Source organism: Orycteropus afer, unplaced genomic scaffold, assembly GCF_000298275.1.
Source record: "Orycteropus afer afer isolate SDZICR_OR568_19922 unplaced genomic scaffold, OryAfe1.0 scaffold00468, whole genome shotgun sequence".
Taxonomy (NCBI): domain Eukaryota; kingdom Metazoa; phylum Chordata; class Mammalia; order Tubulidentata; family Orycteropodidae; genus Orycteropus; species Orycteropus afer.
This window is the reverse complement of record NW_006922055.1, coordinates 1,684,500-1,699,828: the sequence shown is the minus strand read 5'-3', so window position 1 is coordinate 1,699,828 and position 15,329 is coordinate 1,684,500.

Genomic DNA, 15,329 nt, shown 5'->3' with positions numbered 1-15,329 from the left:
TGGGAGGGCGAGAATAAAGAATAATAGTAAAAAGGACAAAAGTATTAATAATAATAGTAGTTTTAAAACAGACAAATATAAGCAAACTAAACACCAGAAAAAAAGAAAGAGGAAAAAGAAAAAAATTGGTGGAGGACAGAGCAGGGACCTCAGGCTCCATCTGAGCACACAGACTGGGATGGAGTTCCTGTGGGCTCAGAAGGTGGGTGGGACTGGGGAATGGCCGCACCTCTGTTCACCAAGTGGGAGTGCAGTATAAGAGTAACAAGAGGAGTGTCACACCTTTTCAGTCATGCAGGTCCAGAGTGTCCTTGGGGTTACTGGCAAGCATAACCTGTTTTTAAGCCCTTGGAATCTGATAGATTGATGTCTCTTTAAATATCCAAAATGGTCAAGCTGCTTAAACATTCAAAATGGCTGCATCCTCTGGATCGGCAAAAGTCCACTGTCTTCCTCTTCACCACTGCTTCCCCTTTTATTCCACAGCCACTGGAGCAATCCTTCATGCTGTCCCTGGCTAGCAGGGCTGATTTTTAGGTTAATTCTTAGGTTCTACCACCATTCGGGAATCTCCAACCTGTCTGTGCCATCAGGATTGCTCAGGAATCACTGCTAGACTGCAGCTCCATATGTCTCCTTTTCTGGTATTTTCATTCAAATTCTTCTGCTAGTTGGGGTTTAGTCCACCTCTATATCTTTCCCTTCAAGGCTCAGGGGTTCAGGATTATCTTCTGTGTCTGTGTTAATTGGTTCCCCTTTTCTTTGTTGAAGAGGATCTGTGCTGTCTTTCTGCCTATTCTGCCCTCTTGGAATCGAATGTTGTTTGATTTCTTGACTACTGCTTCTATGAGTGTTGATTGTGGATCCATGTAAAATGAACTTGACAATTTCAGTCTTTTCTTATATTTATTGTGATGTTATTACAATTGTTTATTGTGATGTTGCTTACTGGTACAGTTGTGAGGATTTTAGTTTTCTTAATATTGAAGTGTAATCCATACTGAAGGCTATAGTCTTTGATTTCATCAGTAAGGGCTTCAAGTCTTTTTCACTTTCAATAAGCAAGGTTGTGTCATCTGCATAGCTCATATTGTTACTGGGTCTTCCTCTAATCTTGATGCCACATTCTTCTTTATATAGTCCAGCTTCTCAGATTATTTGCTAAGCATATAGACTGAATAAGTATTGTGAAAAGATACAACCCTGAGACACGTCTTTCCTGGTTTTAAACCATAAAGTGTCCCCTGGTTCCATTTGAGCAACTGCCTCTTAGTCTCTGTACAAGTTCCTCATGAGCCAATTCAAATGTTCTGAAATTCCAGTTCTTTGCTATGTTATAATGTTATGATTATAACATTGATAATGAGCCAATTTAAGTGTTCTGGAATTCCAGTTCTTTGCAATGTTATAATTTGTTATGATCCACACAGTTGGATGCCTTTGTGTAGTCACTAAAACACAGGTAAACATATTTCTGCTATTCTCAGCTTTCATCTAAGATCCATATGATGTCTGCAATGGTTTTTCTCATTCCATGACCTCTTTTGAATCTGGCTTGACTTTCTGCAGTTCCCTGTATATGCACTGCTGCAATCATTTTTTAATTATCTTTAGCAATATTTTATTTGTGTGTGATATTACTGATGCTGTTTGATAATTTCCACATTCTGTTGGATCATCTTTCTTTGCAATGAGCAGAAATATGGATCTCTTCCTGTTGATTGGCCAGGTATCTCTCTTCCAAATTTCTTGGCATAGACAAGTGAGGGCTTCCGGCTTTGCATCTGTTTGTCAGAACATCTCAGTGGATGTGCCATTAATTCCTAGTGCCTTTTTTTCAGCAATTTAGTCAGTGCAGCTTGGACATCTTCCATCAGTGTCATTGGTTCTTGATCATGTGCTACCTCTTGAAATGATTGAACATGAACTGATACTTTTTGGTACAATGACTCTGTGTATTATTTCCATCTTCTTTTGATGTTTCCTGCATCATTCAATATTTTGCTCATAGAACCCTTCAATATTGCAACATGAGGCTTGAATTTTTTCTCAGTTCTTTCAGCTTGAGAAATGCCTTTCCCTTTTGGTTTTCTGATTCTGGGTTTTTGCAAATTTCATTATAATACTCTACATAGTTTTCTCAAGTCACCCTTTGAAATATTTTGTTCAAATCTTTTACTTTATCATTTCTTCCATTCACTTTAGCTATTCTGTTCAACAGCAAGTTACAGAATCACTCTTGATGTCTATTTTTGTTTTTTCTTTCTTTCCTGTCTTTTAAACAAAATTTTGCTTTCTTCACATATGATGTCATCCCATAATTCATCTGGTTTTTGTTCATTGATCTTCAATGTGTCAAATCTATTTTTGAGATGGTGTCTAAATTCAAGTGAGATATAATCAAGATAGGATTTTGGCTTTCAGGGACTCATTTTAATTCTCCTCAGCTTCAACTTAAACATGCATAGAAGCAATGGAGAATCTGTTCCACAGTTGGCATCTGGCCCTTTTTTGAATGATGTTAATGAGCTTCTCCATCGTCTCTTTCCACAGATATAGTCATTTTGCTTCCTCTATATTCCATCTAGGAGCTCTGGTAGCATAGTGGCTAAAGCACTTGACTGCTAACCAGAAGGCTGGCGGTTCAAACCCACCAGCCACTCCTCGGAGGGAAGGTTGGGCAATCCTACTTCCGTAGTGATACTGCCTCGGAAACCCAAGACGGGGTTGCTATGAGTTGGGTTTGACTCGACGGCACATAACAACAACAACATATTCCATCTGGCAAGGTCAACATGTATAGTCACCATGTATGTTGTTGATAAAAGGTATTTGCAATGAACATGTAATTAGTCTTGCAAAATTCTTTCATGTCATCTTTGGTGTCATTTCTATCACCAAGATCATATTTTCCAACTACTGACGCATCTTCTTTATTTCCAAAATTCACATTCCAATTACCAGTAATTATCAATGCATCTCGATTCCATGTTTGTTCACTTTCAGACTTCTGAAGTTGGTATAAATCTTCCATTTCTTCATCTGTGGCATTAGTGGCTGGTGCATAAATTTGAAAAACAGTTGTATTTACTTCTCTTTCTTGTAGGCATATATGGATTTTATTCTATGAGGAACAGCTTTGGACTTCAGGATAGATCTTGAAATGTTCTTTTTGATGATTATTGTGACACCATTCTTCAATTTGTCATTCCTGGCATAATATACCATATAATTGTCACATTCAAAATGGCTAAAAGCAGCAGTCCATTTTAGCTCACTAAAGCCCAGAATATTGATCTTTCTGTGTTCCATTCCTTTTTTACAACTTCTAATTTTCGTAGATTCATACTTCATACATTTCATTTTCTGGTTATTCATAGATGCTGGCAGCTGTGTCTTCTTATTTTGTGTGGTTTCACATCAGCAAATGTAGGTCCAGAAAGCTTTACTCTACCCAAGTAATTAAGGTCAACTCTACTTTGAAAAGGTAGCTCTTTCCCAGTGGTATTTTGAGTACCTTCCAACCTGAAGAGCTCATCTTCTGGTATCATACCAGACACTGTTTCACTACTACATGTAATGTTTTCAGTGGCCAAGTTTATCAGATGTAGAGCTGGCCACATTCTTCTTCCTAGTCTGTCTCAGTCTGGAATTTCTGTTGAAAACTATTCACCGTGGATGACCCTGATGGTATTTGAAATACCAGTGACATAGCTTCCAGAATCATAGCAACATGCAAGCCATCACCGTGTGATAAGCTGACAGATAAGTGGTGGAAAAATCATGGTACATATATATAAATTTATATCCATCTTCTTCAAATTAATATTCTACTCCTCTCCTGATATACTCCTGAAGATGGTAGAGGTAAATTTCTTATTTCACATTTTTAACAACAGTCTCTTAAAAAAAAAAAAAAAAGAAAGTTTCAAATCCAGTGGAATAGTTAATTTTCTTTCATTTTAGGCAATCAGCTGTGAAAATTTGATTTATCATACCAAACAGCTGAGTAATTAAAATAATATATCAATAATTAAATATACAGAGTCTGTTTTTAACCACTTGCTACTTCTGATGGAGTATGAGTTCCTTACTGCCAGGGGACTTATTCATCTCTATATCACTTGCTCCTGAGTTAGCACAGGACTTTGCAGGGGTTAATTTCCTTTCTTCCTTCTTTCCTTCTACTTTCCTTTCTTCTCTCCATCTCCTCTCTCTCCTTCCCTCCCTAGTCTCACTTCTTTTTCCCTTGTTCCTTCTTTCTTTCTTTTTATCACATCTCTCTTATTCTCTTTCTACGTTTCTTTCTTTCCTCCATATGGTTTTTGAGTGAAAAATCATATAGGCTTAGGTTGGATTTTGTATCTCATGTCTATCTAGATAATTTAATATATGACTTCAATTATTTCCTAAAATATTAAAGTTTTAGTCTGCTGGGTTGAGTTGGGTAGCTAACTCTAAAAATTCTGCAATACTCTGAAGCTAGTTCCAGATATTGTTTGAAATACTTTGCATTTCATAGTATCAATATCTGTCTCCTATAATATCTCATGAATAAGAAATTAACATAATCAGGACATAATAAATGTACTTTGCTAAATCAGATTTGTTACTAGAAGAAAATTTAACATTTGCTTTATATTAATGGTTTTATCATCATTCTTAGGTTAAATCTTACTTGTTTTGACAACTGAGTTATAGTTTGTATGATAATAGAAGATAGAAAAAGTGCTTCATACATAAGAGGGTACCTAGGTGAAGATGGAATAGATCTTTTCAAAAAGAATCTTTCTTCAGTAATTCTACAGCTTTTCTAGAAGTAAGTCAAAGCCAGCAACAGTTTATTTTACCTAAGACATTTACTTTAGTCAGCATGACACAGTCTGTCTGATGCAAATTTGAGTCATATACATTTGACTTTCAATAGCTATTCAATACCTAAGGGACCTCTCTCTTCACAACCAGGTTCTTAAAACCAGGATGTCATAAAAGGAAATGAATCCAAACCTCAAATGTCAGAGGTTAGCCTGAAAGTTAGAGATGACTGTGTATTAAACTTGGCTATACTTATTCTCCCTTCCTTCCTCACAACCATTCACTTTCTCTAAAGAATCAGGCTTAATATCCTCATTATTTTGTCAGGTGCAATTTACTAAAGTCATAAACACACACACACTAATACACACACATATCATCCATATGTAGTTTGAAACAGACTGAAATTCCTTCATAAACTTATATGTATGAATATGGAAGATGTATTTTTGGAAATAAGTAAGTAGACTTTAATACTTATGTCTAAGAAGGAAACATTCTTTCTCCAAGCCTGGATGAGGGAGAGAAATTTTCTGATTAATCAATAATATGATAATAATTATTGGAAAAAGAACATGCTCCATGTAAATTCTGACTAAATGATGGAAGGTGGATCAAGGAAAGAAGCCTAGGAGGGATGTTAGTGGCTAAAGTCACTGGGCAGCCCTCATTACTGGTCAGTTTTTAAAGAATTCAAATATATTAAAATACATGGGACATAAAATATGGTGTATAATATTTAATATTGCTTTGGTGATTCAGAAACAATTGCTAATTTTGTTTCAGGGTCCACATTATGAGTGTCAGTTGACATTGCACTGTTCTGTACTTGAAAGAAATTTAGTTTGCCAGAATTGACTGCATCCTGTAGCCTAAGAATTTTGATTCATGTAAAATTTCAATATCAATTTGTTTACAAAAAATTATCTCTTCCTATCAAACTAATATGCTGAATATGCAGTTTTAAAGGAAATAGTTAATAAGCATTCTAGAATAAAAAAGCCAGATAAATAACATTTTTACTGTAACTTCCTGACTATAAGACTGTTTTCAATAATTATTTCATATTTTCTCACAAGAAAATAAAACATTTAAATTGGGAAAAAAGAAAGTCTCTGGAAACCCAGTTGCTTCTATCAAAATAAGGAATCATAATCTTTTGGAAGCAATTGCCTGACAGATTTTCAGAAAATCATTTATTTTAGGGTTAAAACCAATAAAAGAATCCAGTTGCCATCAAGTTGATTCTGCCTCATGCCAACCTGTACAACTGCACTCCATGGGTTTTCAATGGTTGTGACCTATCTGAAATATAGGCTTACCTCAGAGATACTGTGGGTTTGATTCCAGACCACCCCAATAAAGTGAACGTTGGAATAAAGCAAGTCACATGAATTTTTTGGTTTCCCAGTGCATATGAAAGTAATGTTTACACTCTACCAGTGTAGAGCTTAAGGCATTTGACTGCTAACCAGAAGGCTGGCAGTTCAAATCAACCAGCCACTCCTCAGAAGGAAGACTGGGTGATCTACTCTGTAGGGATACTCCCTTGGAAACCCAAGGAGGGGTCGCTGTGAGTAGGATCTGACTTGATGGCAGTGAATTTGTTTTTTTTTTTTTTTTTTTGGTTATAGTCCATTAAGTGTGCTATCTTGTTGTTGTTGTTGTGTGCCGTCGAGTCGACCCCGACTCATAGAGACTCCTCCTTGGTTTCCGAGGCAGTATCACTACAGAAGTAGGATTGCCCAACCTTCCTTCTGAGGAGTGGTTGGTGGGTTTGAACCGCCAGCCTTCTGGTTAGCAGTCAAGTGCCTAACTTTATGAAAAAGTTCAAAATATTGTGAGAATTACTAAAACGTGACACAGAGACACAAAGTGAGCACATGCTATTGCAAAAATGGTGCCAATCAATAGCTTTGCTCAACTTAGGGTTGACACAAACCTTCAACTTGTAAAAAATGCATTGTTTTAGAAGTGCAATAAAACAAAGCACAATAAAATGAGTTATGCCTGTAGATCACCAGGACTTTCTTCTGAAATGCCTCTGGGTAGATACAAACCACTAGCCTTTCAGTTTGTAGCTGAGCATTTTACCATTTGTACCATCTAGGACTCTTTATTTTAGGGTTAGGTTAATATAATAGCCAATCTTTAAGATTTACTATACTTTACAATTTAAAATATCTCATCAAAATATCAAAAAACAGTTTAAAAAGTAAATAGTAGATAAAAATATGTGTCATATTTATGGGAGCTCTGGTGGTGTGCTAAGGCATTTGACTGCTAACCAGAAGGCTGGTGGTTCAAACCCACCAGCCACTCCTTGGAAGGAAGGTTGGGCAATCTACTTCCATAGCAAAACTATCTTGTAAACCCAAGGAGGGGTCGCTATGAGTCGGGTCCAACTCAACAGCAGTGAGTTTGTTTTTTTTTTGGTTTGGTCATATTTATGACAAAATATGTATATAGTTTTTGATACACAAAGGGTTCTTGCAGATCAATAAGAAAAATACAGATGAATTCAAAGTGTCAATTAAAAAAAAAGTGAAATTGACTTTAAAAATTATGTAATGAGTAGCATCCGGGGTCTTAAAAGCTTGCAAGCAGCCATCTAAGATACAACAACTGATCAACATGTCTGGAGCAAAAGAGAGAGAAAGAAAACAAAGACTCAAAGAAGAAACTAGTCTACAGGAATAATAGTCCAAATGAAACACGACCTCATCTATCTTGAGACCAGAAGAGCCAGATGGTGCCCAGATGCTGCTACTGACCATTCTGACTAGGGAAATAATAGATGGCCTGGATAGAAAGGGAGAAAAACAGAACAAAATTCAAATTCCTAAAAAAGGCCAAGTATTTGATTGTGTGAATCATAACAAATTGTGGATAACACTGAGAAGAATGGGAACTCTTAATTATACTCATGAAGAACCTGTACATAGACCAGGAGGCTGTCATTTGAATAGGATGGTTTAAAATCAAGAAGGGAGTGCATCAGGGTTGCATCCTTTCACCATACTTATTCAATCTATATGCTGAGCAAATAAACCAAGAAGCTGGACTATATGAAGAAGAATGTGGCATCAGGATTGAAGGAAGGCTAATTAACAACCTGGCATACGCTGACTACACAACTTAGCTTGCTGACAGTGAGGATGACTTGAAGTACTTACTGATGAAAATTGAAGAATACAGTCTGTAGTATGGATTACGTCTCAATATAAAGAAAACAAAAATTCTCACAACTGAGCCTGTAAGCAGCATCACGATAAATGGAGAAAAGATTGAAGTTGTCAAAGAGTTCACATAGCTTGGTTCTACAATCGTCGCCAATGGAAGCAGCAGCCAATATATCAGATGACATATAGCACTGGGCAAGTCAGCTGCAAGGGACCTCTTTCAAGTGCTGGGGAACAGAGATGTCTCCTTGAAGACTAAGGTGTGCCTGACACAAGCCATGATATCACCTCATATGCATGTGAGAGCTGGATAATGAATAAAGAAGACCAAAGAAGAATTGATGCTTTTGAGATGTGGTGCTGGTGAGGAATGCTGAAAGTACCATGGACTGCTAAAAGAATGAGCAAATCTGTTCTGGAGGAAGTGCAGCCTGAATGCTCCTCAGAGGCGAGAATGGCCAGACTTCATCTCACCTACTTTGGTCATGTTGTCAGAAGGGACTATTCACTGGAGAAGGATGTCATGCTTGGTAAGATGGAGGATCATTGAGGTAGAGGAAGGCCCTCAACAAGATGGATTGATAAAGTGGTTGAGGCTATGGGGTCAAGTATAGTGGGGATCATGGAGCTGGCACAGGACCAGGCAGTGTTTTGTTCTGCTGTACACAGGGTCACTATGAGTTGGAGATGAGTTGATGGCACATAACAAAAACAACAAAAGGCCAACTTACTGAACCAGTAGAGACTTGAGGAAGCCTTGAGACTATCACCCTAGATATCCTTTAAACTTGTAACTGACTTCATTTCTGGAGTTCATCTTTCAGTCGAATAATAGATTGGCTCATAAAACAAACAATGCTACATAGAGTACTGTTCTCCTTTAAATAATTATCTACATGAGACCAACCAGTCAATATTTACCCTAAATCAAAGATAAGAAGGTAAGGGGGAGGCAGAGAAGCTAAATTAATGGGAATAGAACAACAAGAATGGAAATTATGAGAATGCTGATACATTGTGAAAAATGTAACCAATATCATTGAATAATATATGCAAAAATTGTTAAATGCAAACCCAATTTGCTTTCACCAAAAACATAATAAAATGTTATAAATAAAAGTAAGCATAATTATTTCACCTTCCTAAAAATAAAAGAAAAATAATAATTTGGTATGATATCACTTTCCTCATATCAAATTGACAGTGCTCAATAATAATATCTAATGACAGAGGATGCAGTTCAATGGAGAACTTTCTTACACTGCTAGTATGAATTTAAGTTGGTAGGCATGTTTGGGGGTAATTAAGCAAAAGATTTCAAGAGTCTGACATATGTTTGCAACTTTCAACTTTGTAATCCTATTTGAGTGGAGCTTCCAGATGAAGAGAGACTGGAAAGAAGGAAAGGGCCACTTCTGAAAAAACCGGCCACTGAAAACCTTATGAATAGCAATGAAGCATGGTCTGATATACTACTGGGAAACTATGAATAGCTGTGAACCATTGCCTGATAATAGTGCCAAAAGGTGAGCCCCTCAGTTTGGAAGGCACTCAAAATACGACTGGGGAAGAGCTGTTTGTAAGTACTCACTCTCAAAAAACTCACTGTTGTCAAGTCGGATCCGACTTATAGTGAACCCTCCTTGGGTTTCCGAGACGGTATCCCTACAGAAGTAGATTGGCCAACTTTCCTTCCAAGGACCCACCGGCCTTTGGATTAGTAGTCAAATGCGTTAGGCACTACCTTAATGATGTGGATGGAGTAAAGCTTTTGGGACCTTCATTTGCTGATGGGGCATAACTCAAAATGAGAAGAAAAAGCTGCAAACATTCATTAATAATCAGAATGTGGAATGTACAAAGTATGAATTTAGGAATATTGGAAGTTGTAAAAAATGAAATGGAAATACTGATTTCCTAGGTGTTTGTGAGCTGAAATGGGCTGGTATTGGCCATTTTGATTCAGAATATTATATGATCTACTATACTGGGAAAGACAAATTGGAGAGGAATGGCATTGTATTCATGGTCAAAAAGAACATCTGAAGATCTGTCCTGAAGTACAAACAATGCTGTCAGTGATAGAATAATATCCATATGCCTACAAGGAAACCAGTTAAAGCTACTATTATTCAAATTCATACACCAACTACTAAAGCCATAGATGAAAAAATTGAAGATTTTTATTAACTTCTGCAGTCTGAAATTGACCAAACATACAATCAAGCTGTATTGATAATTATTGGCGATTGGAATGTGAAAGTTGTAAACAAAGAAGCTTCATTAGTTGGAAAATATGGCCTTTGTGATAGAACTGATGCTGGAGATCCATGATAGAATTTTGCAAGACCAAAGACTTATTTATTGCAAATACCTTTATTTAACAACATAAGTGGTGTCTATACATGTGGAACCACCAGATAGAATACACAGAAATCAGATTAACTACATCTATGGAAAGAGGCGATATACACCCTCAATATCATCAGTCAAAACACAGCCAGAAGCTGACTGTGGAACAGATGATGGTCTTATATGCAACTTCAAGTAAAAGCTGAATAAAATTAAAATAAGTCCACAAGAGTCAAAATATGGTCTTGATTATACCCTACCTGAACTGAGACCATTTGAAGAATAGATTTGATGCATTGAACATTAATGACAGAAGACCAGAGGAGTTGTGGGATGACATCAAGAACACCATATGTGATGAAAGTGGTCATTAAAAAGACAGACAAGGAAGAAAAGGCACAATAGATGTCAGAAGAGACTGAAACTTGCACTTGAACAGAGAGCAGCTAATGTGAATAGAAAAAGTGATGAAATAAAAGAGCTGAACAGAAGATTTCAAGGGCAGCTTGAGAAGACAAAGTAAAGTATTATAATGAAATATGTAAAGACCCAGAGTAAGAAAACCAAAAGGGGAGAACACCCTTGGGATTTCTCAAGCTGATTGAACTGAAGAAAAAATTCAAGCCTCAAGCTACAATATTGAAGGATTCTATGGGCAAAATATTGAATGATGATGGAAATAGCATCAAAAGAAGATGGAAAGAATACACAGAGTCAGTGTATTCAAAAGATAGCATATGTTCAAGAAACAATGGTACTGAAGGAAGAAGTCCAACATGCACTGAAGGAATTGGTGAAAACTAAGGCTCCAGGAGTTGACGGAATAGCCATTGAGATATTTCAACAAATGGATACAGTGATGGAGGCTCTTCCTGGTTTATGCCAAGAAATTTGGAAAACAGCTACCAGGCCAACTGATTGGAAGAGATCCATATTTGTACACATTCCAAAGAAAGGTTATCCAATAGAATGTGGAAATTATTGTACAGTATCCTTTATATCAGAAATACTCACTGCCATCGAGTCGGATCAAACTCATAGCAATCCCTTCTTGGGTTTCCAAGGCCATATTTCTATGGAAGTAAATTGCCCAACCTTCCTTCTGAGGAGTGGCTGGTGGGTTTGAACCACCAACCTTCAGGTTAGCAGTCAAGTGCTTTAGGCACGACTCCACCAGAGCTCCCCATTAATATTAGATGCAGGCAAAATCTTGCTGAAAATAATTAAAACATGGTTGCAGCAGTACATAGACAGGGAACTTCCAGAAATGTAAACAAGATTCAGAAGAGGACATGAAACAAGGGATAACCTTGCCAATGTCAGATGGATCTTAACTGAAAGCAAAAAATACCAGAAAGATGTCTGCCTGTGTTTTATTGGCTATGCAAAGGCATTTGACTGTGTGGATCAAAACAGATTGTGGATAATATTGAGAAGAATGGGAATCCCAGAACCCTTCATTATTCTCATGAGGAACCTGTACATAGAGCAAGGGGCTGTTGTTCAAAAAGAACGATACTTAATGATTTAAATCAGGAAGGGTGTACATCAGGGTTGTATCTCTTCACCATATTCATTCAATCTTATGCTAAGCAAATAATCTGAGAAGCTGGACTTTATGAAGAAGAACATGTCATCAGGATTACAGGAAGAATTGTTAACAACATGTGATATGCAGATAACACAACCTTGCTTGCTGAAAGTGAAGAGGATTTGAAGCACTTATTGATGAAGATCAAAGACTACAGTCTTCAGTATAGATTATACCTTACCATAAAGAAAATGAAAATGTTCACAACTGGACCAATAAGCAACATCATTATAAACTGAGAAAAGATTGAAGTTGTCAGGGATTTCACTTTATTTGGATCCACATTCAACACTCATATAAGCAGCAGTCAAGAAATGAGATGGCTTATTTCAGTGGGCAAATGTGCTCCAAAACACCTCTTTAAAGAGTTAAGAAGCAAAGATGTCACTTTGGGGACATTTAAGGTATTCCTAACTCAAGCCATAACATTTTCAAGCATGCCATATGCATGGGAAAGCTGGATAATCAAGAAGGAAGACCAAAGAAAGTTGATGTCTTTGAATTTTGGTGTTGGTGAAGAATACTAAAAATAACATGGACTTCCAGAAGAAAGAACAAATCTGTCTTGGAGCTGAATGCTCTTTAGAAGTGAGAATGGCTAGACTTTGCCTCACCTATTTTGGTCATGTTGGCAGAAGAGACCATTCCCTAAAGAAGGATATCATGCTTGGTAAAGCAGAGGGTCAGAGAAGTAGGAGAAGACCCTCAAGGAGATGGACTGACAAAATGGCTGCAATGATGTGCTCAAGCATAGCAAGGATTGTGAGGATGGTGCAGGACCATGCAGCATTTCATTCTGTTGTACATAAGGGCACTATGAGTTGAGGCTGATTTGAAGGCACCTAACAACAATAACAACTCTATTTCTAGGAATTTATCTTAAACCAGTAGTCAGTGGTGCACACACAGTATGCTTACAGAGTTGTTCAGTATTGCCTTTGGTAATGGAAATCGAGGAAAATCATCTAGATGCCTAACCACAGGAATAAAGCTTAAAAATTATATGACAAGCTTAACATGGAATACTAGGCAGGCATTGTAAATATTTTTGAAGACTATTTAAAAACATGTTTAGCTACTCATACAGATTGCCTAGTAACAGAGCAGAAGAAAAATGTATGTAGAGCAGATCCAATTGCCTGAAAGAATGGCATTGTCTGCGTATAAGACGTAGGGATTTTGTAAAGGCTTAGAATAAAGCTTTGGAGTCACATTAGCTCTAAACTTGAATTCCAGCTCTGCCACTTCTTAACTGAATTATACTTTAACTTCTTAAACTTCAGGTTTTTTCATTTCCCATCTACATCCTAGAGTTGTATTAAATTAAATTAAAATTTTATTAAATGAACTAATGTATATGCCAACAGTGTTTTTCATAGATTCCAGCATGTAATGCGAGTTTAATTAATGGTAGTTGTTATTATAAATATCACTATGCATCATGGTATTACTTCTACAATCATTGTTTTTGAAAAATACTAACATACACAAAAATCTTCACAATAGCTCTGTCTAAATAGTTGACTTCCTGCTTATTTTATAACATTCTTATGCAGTTTTATTCCACTTCTAGATGTTTCTTTACTCAGTATGAACTCTTTTATAATCAGAATGAAACTTTAAAATTATCTTTTAGACACTGTCTACTGAGTTGATGTATTATAATGATTCTTTTTTCCAACTTTCTTTTTCTCAAAGAAATTAATGTGTCATACTTACTAAAAAAAAAAACACTTCAATTCTTTAAGTTGTCAAAGGCTTTTTGGGGTATATATATATATATAATGTAAACAAAAACCACATTAGACAAAGTGGTGAGTAAGAAAGAGACTATATTCTCTGTTAAAGGGGCAGCGGTAAGTGTTCTTAGACAAAATTCCCAGGAAAGTGGTGAAAGTGATCAGTTAGTTAGCAAACCCATCAGTAAAGGGTATATGGATGAAACATCAACTGCATCCACTGCAATTTATCTTTGTTGTTGTTATGTGCCGTCGAGTCAGATCCAACTCATAGCGACCCCTCCTTGGGTTTCCGAGGCAATATCACTATGGAAGTAGATTGCCCAACCTTCTTTCCGAGGAGTGGCTGATGGGTTTGAACTGCCAGCTTTCTGGTTAACAGTCAAGTGCCTTAGGCACTATGCTACCAGCTCTCCCACAATTTATCTTTATGTAGCTATATTGATTATCTTTCTGTCTAATTATCCATCTATCCATCCATTCATCCAAATACCATCTATCTGTCTTTTTGTATATACATTATTTCATATATAAATTTGTGACTTGCTTTTTATCACCTTTGTTTGTTGTTAGATGCTGTCAAGTTGGCTCCAACTCATAGAGATCCCATGCATGACAGAATGAAACACTGCTTGCTCCTGTGCCATCCTCATAATCCTTGCTATACTTGAGGTCATCATTGAAGCCGTTTTGTCAATCCTTCTTGTTGAGGATCTCCCCTCTTTTTTGCTGGCCCTGTACTTTACCACCCATGATATTCTGAAATGGTCCCTTCTTAACAATATGACAAAGTAGGTGGTATAAGTCTGGCTATTCTCTCTTCTAAGGAACATTCTGGCTGCACTTCTTCCAAGACAAATTTGTTTGTTTTTCTGGCCATCCATGGTATTTTCAATATTACAACCAACACCACAATTCAAATCAATTCTTCTGTGGTCTTCCTTATTCATTATCCAGCTTTCACATGCATATGAAGCTACTGAAAATACCATGGCTTGGGTTAGGCACACCTTAGTCTTCAAACTGATATCTTTACTTCTTAACAGTTTAAAGAGATCTTTTTTAGAGCACATTTGCCCAGTGCAGTACATCATCTGATTTCTTGACTGCTGCTTCCATGGGTGTTGATTGTGGATTCAAGTAAACGAAATCTTTGACAACTTCAATCTTTTCTCCATTTATCGTGATGTTGCTTTTTGGTATAGTGCTGAGGTTTTTTGTTTAGATGTAAGCCATACTGAAGACTATAGTCTTTGATCTTCATCAGTAAGTGCTTCAGGTCATCTTCAGTTTCAGCAAGCAAGATTGTGTTATCTGAATATTCCAGGTTGTTAACAATTCTTCCTCCAATCCTGGTGACATGTTCTTCTTCATATAGTCCAGCTTCTCAGACCATTTGTTCAGCATACAGATAGAATTAGTATGGCAAAATGATGCAACCCTGATGCACATCATTCCTGGTTTTAAACCATGAAGTATCCCCTTGTTCTGTTGGAATGGCAGCCTTTTACTCTTGATTCTCTACTGCTACTATAACAGGGAGCTCTCGTAGCACAGTGGCTAAGACACTTGACTGCTAACCAGAAGGCTGGCGGTTCAAACCCACCAGCCACTCCTCAGAAGGAAGATGGGGCAATCTACTTCCGTAGT